A 12,955-nucleotide genomic window follows, 5' to 3' on the forward strand; every position below is an offset into this window, starting at 1 on the left:
GTAAACACAGAACCACCCTGACCCGGTACAGACTCTGTGACTGTCGGTAAACACAGAACCACCCTGACCCAGTACAGACTCAGTGAGCACAGCCTACAAAAAACAATTGCTCCCAAAAGAGGAGCGCTTCTGCCAGCTGCACTTTTTGACAGAAAGCATAACTCCAACCAATCCGAACACAATATTTCTCTAAATTTAAAAACAAACATCCTGCATTTGACCACATGACAAACATCCAAAAAAACTTATATTGAAGGTTTCAGTTCACTCCAGTCACATCAACAGTAGTAGCCTATGCAGTTTTAGTTTGACTTCCTTATATTTGGAGCTTTGACACATCTGCCAGAAATACATTGAATGGTAGTGTGTTCGTGGCAGTCAAGCACAGAACAATAACAGACAACATCCTGTTTTCCATCAGCTCCCTCTGTAAAAATGTAGAAGCTCCGCAAACTAAAAAGAAATACAGCAACCCTGTGACAACTCAGTATTTTGATTTGTGGTTCAAATAATGTTACTGATTTATGTAATGAAGAAAGAGTGTTGGGAGTTATGTGAGCCATGTGAGACATATACAGATAAGTAACCAACCTCCTCTATAACTTTCCTTTATGGAGGCAAGAGACTGCTTTGTTGCCATGGTGAGTTCAGCACTGATTGGTGTAGAAAAACACAGCTCTTATCCACTTAAAGGTAGGGTATGTAAGTTTGAGAAACCGGCTCGAGATACACTTTTTGTTATATTCCATGGAATGCTCTTAAAATCCCGATAGCAATGAATATCTTAAGTGCTTTGACAAAAAATCCATACAAAAATGTCATCTGTGGAAGCCGTAGTACTGTAAAAAGCACGACCAATCATCTGAGCCGGCCCGGCTAAAATAACTGGATGGCCTACCTGCCTGTCAGCCTTCCATCTGTGCACAAACTTATCTCGTGCCCTGATTGGTCATGTGCGCGTTCATGTGTGTTGGAGGAGGGGCAGATTTTCTCCGGTCATGTATTTTCAAATTCTAGCGATCTCGAGCCGGTTTCTCAAACTTACATAGGTCCTACCCTACCTTTAAGCAAACTTTATATTTTAAATATTATCACAATTATCTACTTGTGAATTCCAACTGAAAGGAAAGTGATACCTGGCATTGATGGCAACCATTAGTTCCTCCAACTTTAATGTACTATTTAGGTGGTAACTGACTGAAGAAAACACATGATCAGGGCTTCACTGATGTCCCGACAAATGTTTAGATTCCTTGTCTAGTGGGTCATTGTGAGTAGAGCTCAGCCTAAAAGCCACACCCTTCCCTTTTGATCTTTTGAATTTCAATGGCCACTCAAATAGCACAAGTAGCCACTCAGATGTGAATCATCAGTCTATCATCAATTCACAATTGGGCCTTAGAATTAACCTAATGCCAGAGGCTACATGTTTAAATCCACCTCCATTAGAATTTCTTAAAGCTGTATTTTTGCTCTTCTTACATGCATGAGACTTTCATCCATAATCACCTGTTTTGTCTCTGTAGCTAAGCAAACATTCTACTTCAACCTGGACCTAAATAAAGGTTCTTAAAAAAAGTATTTCTGCCATCATGTTCTCAAATGCACCTTGGTACTATACTGGAAGCCTCTACACTTGGGACTCTCTTCCAAAGTCATCTGAAGTCAGAAGGTATCTGTTCCATCTGCAGTCTGTAACTGAGTGATGATGCACACTCGTAAACCATAGCTAAGCACAGCAGATATGCAGGTTACATTTCATACAGCCAGCATCAATATGAAATGATTAGACAACATTAAAGTGGGTAAAGTATAGTGAATGTGATAAGCCACGATTGTTATAGCCTTTAATCCACCACATATATAATTATATATATTTTTATCACCACATACCCGAAGGGTGTGTTTGGCACACGCCAGACTCACTGCCGATTATTTCATGAGTTCCTCAGTTTCCTCTTTTAATTTTACTTTACTTTATTGAGACAAATAAACAAGTGCAAAAACGCCTTGTGCATATACTTGAGTAAAACTTAGTATAACTGGTGTCTAGCCAAGGGAAGTAACACTTGTAAGAAAACATATTTTTAAAGGATAGGAAGTTACATACAAATCTTGAAAAGTTTAGTGTTTATATGTTTTATAGGTTTGTTTAAACATTCCGATATTGGGGAAATATATTGTATAATATGGACATTCAGCTAAAAAAGTTTGGCTTTTTGCTTGAGAATTTAAGAACATATAATGAAATCAAAATATAGACAAACGATTAAAGATGAATCCAAAAGAACTGTGAACAGAGATTCCTGTAACATTCAGTAAATGCAAACACATTTTTTTCCCTTGAGTCATGAGGGTAGATATTGTGACGCAGCAGCGCTTCTCTCACTAACTGTTGGATCCAAACCTTTTGTTAAGAAAGGCGCACATTTTCTCACACAGAAAATGCATAGGCAAAGAAACATACTTGCTATTAGAATTAAGTTCATTGCTTAAAATCTATTAAACAGCCATCCTGTGGAGGGAGCACGTATTTGTGTTTGCATTCAGAAGATTAGATGCTGCCCTCTTACGTTACTGTTTGTTAAATGCTTTTCCTAACAGATTTCTATTTTTTTCTGCATTCCAATCAAGTGCAGACGTTCCATCAGTGTCTCCTTTGTTAGGCTAATTATCCAGATAAAGTAATTTGGACTGAATAAAAACATTTCTCCAGTTGCTCCCAGGTCTATGAACAGCTTCCTCTGTTAAATAGAGTCGTTCCTGCACTGTCACAAAAACATGGTCACTGATTGTCTAGGTATGATAACACAGTAAAATACTCACAAGCGTCATTAATACACACAATATTCCCCTTTGTAATTGTGGGGAGTGCACACACCACAATAATGTTTGAGTCACACTCACATCTCATATCCACATCAGTAATAAGAATGTTTGGAAATAATCACACTAGTTTACTGTCTATTTTAAATTAGTCCATTTATGCATACTAATCTCCAAAGAAAGTGTTCTGCTCGAGTGTCATCATAATCTAATGACCTCTCCTCCACAATCCCTCGCTCTGAAAAAGAGATTCTTCTTCTTCTTTGGTGCTTAATGCCATCTGTCATCCGTTATTTTGCATTAGTGCCATCTCCTGGAACTAGTCCATTACTACTTCATCTTCATCTAGATCCCTTTTCCAGTTTCTCCCAAGAAGTCAAACAAAAGTTTTATTTATTTCCTTTTCCCGACATGCTCTAAAATATGTTTTACTGATGTTTCTGTTCCTAATATCAGTTACCATCACTTTTATTTCTGCCTTTTATCTCCTACATCTCAAGTCGGGGGCTTAAAGTCTGCTACCAAGCCTAACACGGAGCGAACCTCCCCCCCTGCGAAGTAAAAAACTAATCTGAAGTTGAAATTCCAAATGTATAGTTAAACGTGTTGTTCTGTTTAGAGTTGCAGGTTTGGTTGTTTTAGATGCAATTTACAATTTCACTCACAAAAACACAAACAGCCCCCACCACCTTTGTTTTTACATTTATTCTATAAATTAAGAGTTACTTTTCAAATACATATAAATGCCAATGAATAGGCAAACAACAGTTTTATAAATATTTATTTTATTGCACATAAAAAAAACGTGATTATTGAAAGAAGGAAAAAAGAGATCTTAGATTTTAGGCTAGTCAGGAGTGTTGACAAAACACTAGTTGAAACTTACGGTGGCCGGCAGGTGCAAACGCGGAACAACGGCCAAAAATGCATACATAAGCAGGAAACAGCTGCAAATAATGAAATGAAAAACAAACAAATCCTGAAAACAAATACAACAAAAAAAACGCTGCATTTACAGAAATGATGCTAATTAAATACAACACACAAACCCCAAAAACAAACGCAGCAGAAAAACACTGCAAATCCAAAAACGATATGCAAAGTCAAAAACACGTACAAACCCAAAAACAGATACAAGCCCAAAAACACACAATGCTCCAGGCCTCTGGTCAGACATCAATCTGTTCCACGTAACGCGCCTCGCGTTACGTGGAAGAGATTGATGTCTGACCAGACATAGAGAGAATGACGAGAGTGATGGAAATTGAAGCCGGAGGAAACATATGGAATGCCACGAACCACGCCCCGTTCATTTGCATATAAGGAATGGAAATGTCTCATCATGAAATACAAGTCACCTGAAATAAATAAATGCGTCATTATGAAATACAAGTCCCCTGAAATAAATAAATGTATCATTATGAAATACAAGTCTCTTGAAATAAATAAATGTGTCATTATGAAATAAAAGTCTCTTGAAATAAATAAATGTGTCATTATGAAATAAAAGTCCCATGAAATAAATAAATGTGTATTTAAATGTACAATGTATACATATTTATTGCCTCATTTATTTATTTCAGAATGTATTTCATAGGCATATTTATATATATATATATGTATTTATTTAATTATTTATGTATTTATTTAATTTTGGCTTAAATGGCATTCCATACATTTCAGCGTCCTGTTCATCCACTTTGTTCATACACAGCTGAGTTTCCATTCCCCATAACATTGTGTTAATGGACGAGCCCTCAGCTGTGGGCCCGCAGCTATGAAGCTGTGATACTCTCTGGTGACCCGTTCCGCCGCAAAACTCCCCGTGAAGGGAAGATTTGCCCATGGAGGGCGACACAGAAAGGGCCGATTATTTGCTGAGGTCCCTGAACGCACCGCCACGCGCTCTTGTGTGAGCGCGCGCTCCACCATAATGCTGTTTTTACCATTACGGTAAACAGCATTTAATCGGAGTCTTTATAGGCGTAGTGTGTTCTACTGAGGTCCCTGAACGCACAGTCACGCGCTCTTGTGTGAGTGCGGACTCCGCCATAATGCAGCCTTTACCACTATGGTAAACTGCATTAATTGGAGTCTTTGCTCTAGGCGTAGTGTGTTCTCTGACAGTAATACGCCGGCCATAATGTCCCTGCACCCGCATAGCGCTCTCCTTTAGATAGCACTCTCTGCGGTTCATTCCTCTCATCTGCACATGCCCACTAGCCATAGCCAAAAAACAAAAACATCGTTTTTCATGCACTGGTAAATGTTGAGATGTTGTGCTATTGTGATTCCATAACATGTTTTCTTTCAGGCTTTTGGAATTCCTTCCAAAAGCCTGAAAGAAAACATGTTATGGAATCACAATAGCACAACATCTCAACATTTACCAGTGCATGAAAAACGATGTTTTTGTTTTTTGGCTATGNTTTTGTCACTTCATGCCCTCAAGAGGCATTTTGTTTAATTATTTTTTGCTTAATTATTTGTCATTTTTCAAGCTACGAGATGTTTTCCTACGTTTGTCATGAAAAATTATGTCTCAGGAATGTAGGGTTTGGGAATTATGGCAGTTTAAAACATTTCAAGATTTCCTACACTGTGACATCACGCACTCTAGTTAATGTTAAAATCTGAAGAAGGCCTCTTTACCAAGGTCTGAACAATGTTTAATCTCTCTAAAAGTAAGAATCAGATTTAAAAGTTGTGTTACACAAGTAATGTCAGAAAGATGTGTAACATTTTAAAGTTGGAATGAGGTTTCTGAGTGAAAGTATGAATGAACAGTTAGTAGTTGAAGTCGCATAAAGATTTGCTGAAGTCTGAAGAATTTCTTCATTGACTTCAATGGTTAAAAATGTGATGAATTATGGGATGTATCTCTGGAAATATGAAAGTTATGAATGATAACAGTAATAGCAATCGATTCCCGACCGAGCTGAACGTTTTGATGTTTGAACAGAGTTTCTGCGATGTTCAATGCGGGAAGAGAAGACCGGCAAAATAACGGGTGGAATAATAAGAATAAAGAATTTTGTGCGTAGAAGAACAGATAGTAGGAATGCTGTTAACAGCATTCCAACTAAACTACTACCTTAACCTGTACTTGAGAAAATCTATTTAGAGACTTTACAACACTGGATGGATGGATGGCCAACAGTAAGTGAGTTTGTGTGAATGTTAGTCAACTGAGAAGGTGGCACTGGGTATGGGAGAGTTGGGTAAAATAATCCAGTGTGTAAATTGACTATCTAGGGAACTGTGCAAATGTGTTGTCATGTGACCATAAGTTCAGGAAGCACCCATCATTTATAGTTGGCTGAGGGAGAGAAGCAAATGGTAAAGTGGTAAATATGTTTTTTTTCACAATAAACCATGTTTTGTTTGTCAAAGTTAAACATGTCAGGTATAATTACTGTAATGTCAAGGCAAATGTATCCAGGTTTGAACATATGTATCACACAAGTTGGTTATTTAGCAAGATGTAAAACCATGGCAATCATTTAGCTAAAGATTAGAATGAATGACTAAACTAGACAGTTAATTATATTATTTTAGGTTTGGATTGGTTCAATAATTTTAAGGCATGCCACCATCTTTCCTGCCGTATGCCCGGCAGGAGTTCTTTGACAATCCGGCTTGTGATTCGCAAGTGATTACCGATGAGAGAATAATCACATTTGATCACATGAATAACTAACAATGTTATGCAAATCAGTAAAGTACATGTTCAACAGACTGGCACTACCAGCTACATTTACAAGGATATCTGTGTATGGCTGTTTAGTTCATTCTGATTCTGATCTGGCTCTTTCATGTTGGTTTTACAGGCATTCATTCCCTCCAAACATGATTTATAATGCTGACGAAACAGGTGTCTCTACAGTGCAGACACCAAAGCAGGGTGTGGCAGAGAAAGGATTATATATTTGTTTACCTATGCTCAGGTTAAAACTTGAAAAAGTCAATTGGTCAATTTACCCCCAGATGACTCAATGTACCCCTTGACTCGGATCACCTGTTGTCATTTGACTTCTATCTATCTTTCTTCATGCCTAGAGGACAACACAAGTACAAATGTGATCATCTTACCCCACTCTCCCCTATAGCTGCCTCTGTATGTGTATGTTTGGTGAATGCTGACTTTGAGGCGTTTTGAAGGCTTGAAAAGTAAAGAGCTAAATAAAAACAGTCCATTTATCATCTGTACACAAAGAGGGAAGGTTGTAAGACATACTTTTGATTTTCCTGACACCCATTTACACAGTATAATTACAAATTGTGAAACACACTGTGGTCATGGATGATCAGAAACAGAGCTTTGGAGACATGATGAGGCTTTTGGTTTTGGACCAGAACCCCACCATTCCATGTTATAACTCTACAATTAGCTCAGCAATTGCACCATCTGGCTCCAAGACGGTACAGTATGACAGAGTGTGACCTGATCTTAATAGACTTATATTAAACCCAGTGTCTGTTCCTGCACAGCATAGGCACTTCATATTGGCCTTAGTGCAGCCAAAGGGTCAGATCATGGGTATTATGGACAGTAGGAATAAAGACCTTAAACTTTAAAGCTCTGTTTTAATGGCATATATATATATTTATTATTGGATTAAGATACGCAAATAAAAAACGTTCAAATGTTTAAGCGTTACAGTAAGTGTTGATGCTGTACTACTTTATTAATTAAAGTGGCAGAACATTGTTTCATACATTCATTCTGGGTCATGATCTACATACATAGACTTTATGGAGGTAGACAGTCCTGGCTTTGTGATCCTCCCCTACAGATTAGATGTACTGTGTCACAGTAGGGATAATTAGAAAAGGCTGACTTGGCACTTTCCCCCAGAATATTTCTCTGAGGGCTGTTAACCGCTTTGATGACGAGGACTGCTTCTTCCTTTCACCTCCTTTGTGTTCTTCTTCTCTTTTTGCTCCTGTACCTAACAACGTCGCCTACTTTTGTCCGGCCTCTCTTTGGACACTAAGTGACGAATACAAGATGTATATTACTCATTACTGAATTCAATTTGAGCACAGTCCTGAGAATACAATAAATATGGACAAGGAAAGAGAAAATAGAAGAAGCATTGAAAGCTACTTGGGCCGACTAGAACCAGCCTCCTTTTGTCCAGCCTGTTAGCGTTTTCTCTTCAGCTCGAGTAATGCATCGTCCTACAGTAATCCTTAGGTCACAAAGCTTCTGCAAACACATACTGTGTTCCGCTAAGATGTGTGATGAATTTCTCCGGGCCACTTTCTGATGAAACCCGGCCCTTACGTGTTTGAGTGACAGGCTATCCCATTATCGCGCTTTCATGTTCTTATCTTACTTTGTATGGCTGAAGTGTTGTAGCACCACGCCATAGCCGTCAGTAATTAGAACGCAGTAGAGAGCTTTGAAGAGAATAACACAAAGATGAAGGCTTTTGTCAAATGAACCAGTCCATTACTGTATGTGGTGACGCTACTTTAGATTAAAGTGTTATTTAAACAGCTGAGTTTCAGACATGATCAGAAATGTGATGCTGATTGTATTTGCTTTGAGCAAAATTAGACTAATACCATTTTCTGGACGGGCTGTCCAGTTTGTCTCAGCTTTTTAGATTTTCAGCACTTCAATGTAGGTCTAAGCTGATCAGGTGATGGGAAAAGTTTCATAAATCTGCTCCCCAATTAAAGACAGGAATAAAAGAGAAGCACCCCAAAGGTGATGTGATTTAAATAACTCCTTTTAATGGGCAGTGGCTCGGAGGGGTTCACTGGCAATTATCACTTGTGACCCACAGCAATTATCACCTGCTCCCAGCAGACAAAAGGCAATTTTCATCTAATTGAGTGCTAAGCCACAGGAACTATGAGAGCCTGACCTTTCAGCTGTGGTTTGGAGGAGACACGGGCACATTTTGAGGCCAAAAAGACCTTTAGAAACTGTGACAACTGCTCTACCTTCCTGACCTTAATGTGCGGCTGAGAGCCGGGACGGAGGTTTATTCATTACAGTACAGTGTATCATATCATTTGTGCAGTCAATCAGATCTAATGGCAGTTCAGATTGCCTATTGTTTTCAACAGCATTAGGTTGAGTGTTGGAGTGGTGACTCAATCAACTCACTGTTTAAATGTAAACATTGAGGACAGCTTGGCAAAACAACATTAGGCCAAATAAAGGCAAACAAAAAAACCTTTTCAAAAGATGAAATCAATATATTCTTACCTCAACACACTGCTGTTTGATTATCAGATGACAGGTCCTTCACATCCTATGAAGCGACGCCTGTACCCCATTTCAATGTGATTTTGTTATATGCTACATTGGCGAAATAAAGAGTGACTGAATCCAACCCGAGGACACTGTGATGGCACTCAGCCGTAGGAAGCGACAGCACTCATGAAATAAGGAGTTTTCTTACCCTTCTCCCATAAAGAAATGAGAATTCAAGTCAAATAGCAAAATAGCATGTACAATTGTATCAGGAGTTTTTTACCTGAAATGTGTTTGTTTTGTTTCATACGAAGACCGTTAAGGTGTGAGTGGAAAGGTTTTATTTATATTGATCTTTTCCATGAAACCGTAACATTATTTAAGTTTTGGAGTTATGAACGCTGCTATTTCTGACACTGTACAGCATTTATTTCTTGAGACCACATAATGGATTTTCACATTTTTGGTTTATTTAACCATGTGTTCTTTACTCAAATGTTGCGATTCTTAAATAACACAATGACTAGAGGTTTAGTATGTTATGTATGAAACCACTTCAGGGCTGGATAAATCGTATCTCTGCTAAGGCCACAGCAGTTATATCTCTCACAGGCTCCGCCCTCTACTGGACTCTATGGGTACTACCTTATCATGCAAGCATTCACCTACTGAGATTTCTATAGACGTAGCCGGCCCCGGGGTGGGCCTACCTGAATGCGTGCGCATCTCACTTCCGTATAAAAGGAGACCCCGCCTCCTGACCACCATCCTTTACTCTTCAGCGAGCGGAGGTGATAGCCTAGCACTGAGTCCGAGACGTATTTTTTGAGAGAAAGGAAGAAAGAGAAAGAAAGATAGCGGGCGCCGATCCCCACCACCTCTGCTTCGAGTGTTTGGGGGACCAGGATATGGCCGAGGCGGTGCCATTTCACGTTCGCCATTCCTTCCGAGTCCGGCGTCCATGGAAGTCCAGCGCCCATGGCTGTGCTCTCCCTGGATGATGATCATGGCGGTGGGTGTGTGGGCTACTCGCTCATTGCTAGAGATGCCCCCGCCTCACCAGGTGAGAGCCATTATTGGGCCGCAAGGCCGAATAAGTAGCTTGGTCCACGGGCCTTGCCCCAGGCGGTGGCTTCACATGATAGAGGGTCGACCCTACTTCATCACAGGCCGCCGCCGCTGCCTGCCGTGTGATGTCCCTGGGATATCACGTCGCATGGCATTTTTCCAAAGAGGACCGTGTTGATCTCCTGGGAGCCCCCGTCTTTACGGAAGGGCTCTATGGATCGATCTCCTTGCTCATGGGATAAGGAGTAATCGCAGCGTGGCTGATTCTTGCCCATCCCCAGCGGAAGAAACACTGTCCTACACTCCCCGCCCCCGCTGTAAACCCCAGTATAGGGAGCCAGCAGGTGGGTGTGTGCACGTGAGTGGAATAAACCGAGTGCTGTCAAAGCACTGTGCGGGTTCAAGAGACGCTATTGCCGGCGTGCTGTTGTCAGAGAACACACCTTGTCTGGTATAATAGCTCTGATTAATGCATTTCACCGTGGAATGGGAAATACAGCGTTAATACGTGGGCGCGCAGCCTTCGTGAGAGTGGCCACGGTGCGTTCAGGGACCCCCGCAGGGGAACGGTGGTTTACGTTTGTAAACTCTTATTCTAGAGTGATGTGTGTGTGTGGGAAAAATGCATTCAGTGAGAATGAGTGCATTTATCCCAGAGTAAGAGTGATCTCTCTTCACAATTCCACTTTTTCCCATAATGTCAGTTTCGAAGAGATGGCATGGGGACGGCGCACGGCCCCCTCCCCTGAGGGCGGGCCGCGGCGGTGCGTTCAAAGACCTCAGTAGAGAGAAGAGTCACCGCAGCGCGCGCTCCTCCACAGGCTTTTCTGCAGACGAGGGAGCGCAGCGCGACGGTGAGGACAAAGGGAGAGGTGCCAGCACGGAGATCTCGTGCCCGCGGCGCCCTCCACCTCTTCGGCCCACCCCGTGGAACCGGCGTGCCGGCACTCACGGGGACGGTCTGCCCGTCTTCACGGATCTGACTGGCCTGGCGGGGGGAGAAAATCTCTCCGCCCGGAACGAGAGGGCGAATCCCACCCCCTCCCTGTATAATGACCAGATCACTACGTTTTCTAATAAGAATGAGGTTGATCTGTATCCAAATCTGAGTGTCTTTTGTTTCCACAAATGCTACACTTAGGCCTAAACACAATGCACACTACATTTCGCTGCCCAGTTGTAGATCCTGTAAAGGAGGTGGCTGGTGGGCATGCCATGAGAGGATGGAACCGGAAGGTTGCAACTAACGTGACCACAACCAGGAAAATTCCGCCATGTTTATACTATGAAACAGTTACTGGGGCTTGGTGCAGCCAGCGATTGGTTCACCACTCATCGACCTGAAAGACGCGTACTTCATGTAGATATTTGGCTCCAGAGCACAGAAAGTGTCTGCATTTTGCTCTTCCAGGGATAGCCTACGAGTACAACAGGCTGCCGGTCGGCTATTCCCTATCCCCATGCACATTCAGTAAATTGGGGCCACAGCGCTTCAACCGCTGCCAGACTACGGCATGAGAGTTTTTCTTACTAGATGACCATCATAGTCATGGCTGGGTCCCGGGACAGGCAATGTTTTTGCACAGCACAATTGATCACATACCAACCAAATTAGGCTTTGCGATCAATGAAAAAGAGCCACCCCTCATACCTCACCAACATGCGTTGTAGTTGGGAGTGGTGCTCGATGGCAGGCGTCTACGCGGCCACCCTGTCAGGAGCAGAAGGGCGTCCCTTACCGTGCGGTTCAAGGCTTGCGACAGGGGGCGTCAGTGCAGCTTTAAACTGTCATGTCAAGACTTTGAGTCTCATGGCGGCTGCTACATTGTGGTCCGTCTGGGGTTACTGCATATCGCGCCGCCTGCAGAGGTGGTTCTCCAGCCTGTGTTTGGATCCAAGAGCACAAACGGCCGCTGTGTGACAAATCCTCAGTGGAGGGCAACCTCCGGTTTTGGGGGTCCTGGATCAACCTCCGGAGGGGGTCCTACACTGGGGCAGGGGACCTCCTACATCACAGTGGTTCACGAACGCATCAGAACAGGATGGGGAGGGACCTGCTGAAGAGGGCTATAGGTGGGCGCTTGGCTCTAACAGAGTCTCGACCACAGCAACTCCTAGAGCTCGGGCGGTTAGTGTTAGTTCTCACAGCATTTCAAGGGAAGAATGATATTGGTCAGGAGGCAACCAACAGCACCACCAGTGGGCTTATATCGAAAAAGGCAGGGCGGAGTCCGCTCCGCCGCTTGTTGGCCACAGCGGAGATGCTGTGGTTATGGGGCTCAGAGGTAATATAATAATATAATAATAACTGTAATTTGTTATTGCACTTTACATTTGAAACAAACCCCTCAAAGTGCTACAGTAGCATCATTAAAAAAAGAATAAAGAAATACCATTTCAAGAGTGCAAAAATGTATAAATCAGGTTAAACCAAACAAAGTTTAAACAACACGTTTTAAAAAAAGGAAGGCCCAGGGTTATTAAACCGGCTTAAAAAGCTACCAAAGGCTTTGTTAAAATGTAGGTTTTTAGTGCCTCTTAAAGTGTTCACAGGTTAAGCGAGCTGCTGAGATGGTCTGGAGAGTGAGTTCCACAGCCGGTGCCAGCTGCAACAGAAAGCTCGATCTCCCCCATATTGCGGAGGTTGGTGTGCCGTTCCTTCGCTGTTAGTATTTCCGCGAGCGGAGGCTGCGGGGCCGGTTTGTGGTTCAATCAATTCTTGAGATAGGGGGCAATTTCCGTGGATACAGCTGTGTGTTAACAGGGTGATTTGAATCTGTCGCGGGAGGTTGATGGGATAGCGCAGTGCAGTGATTGAGAGGTGATGTGCCGTTATGCGGCACTCTC

The sequence above is a fragment of the Notothenia coriiceps genome, unplaced genomic scaffold (genome assembly GCF_000735185.1).
Source record: "Notothenia coriiceps isolate Sejong01 unplaced genomic scaffold, NC01 NC01_scaffold00006117, whole genome shotgun sequence".
NCBI lineage: Eukaryota > Metazoa > Chordata > Actinopteri > Perciformes > Nototheniidae > Notothenia > Notothenia coriiceps.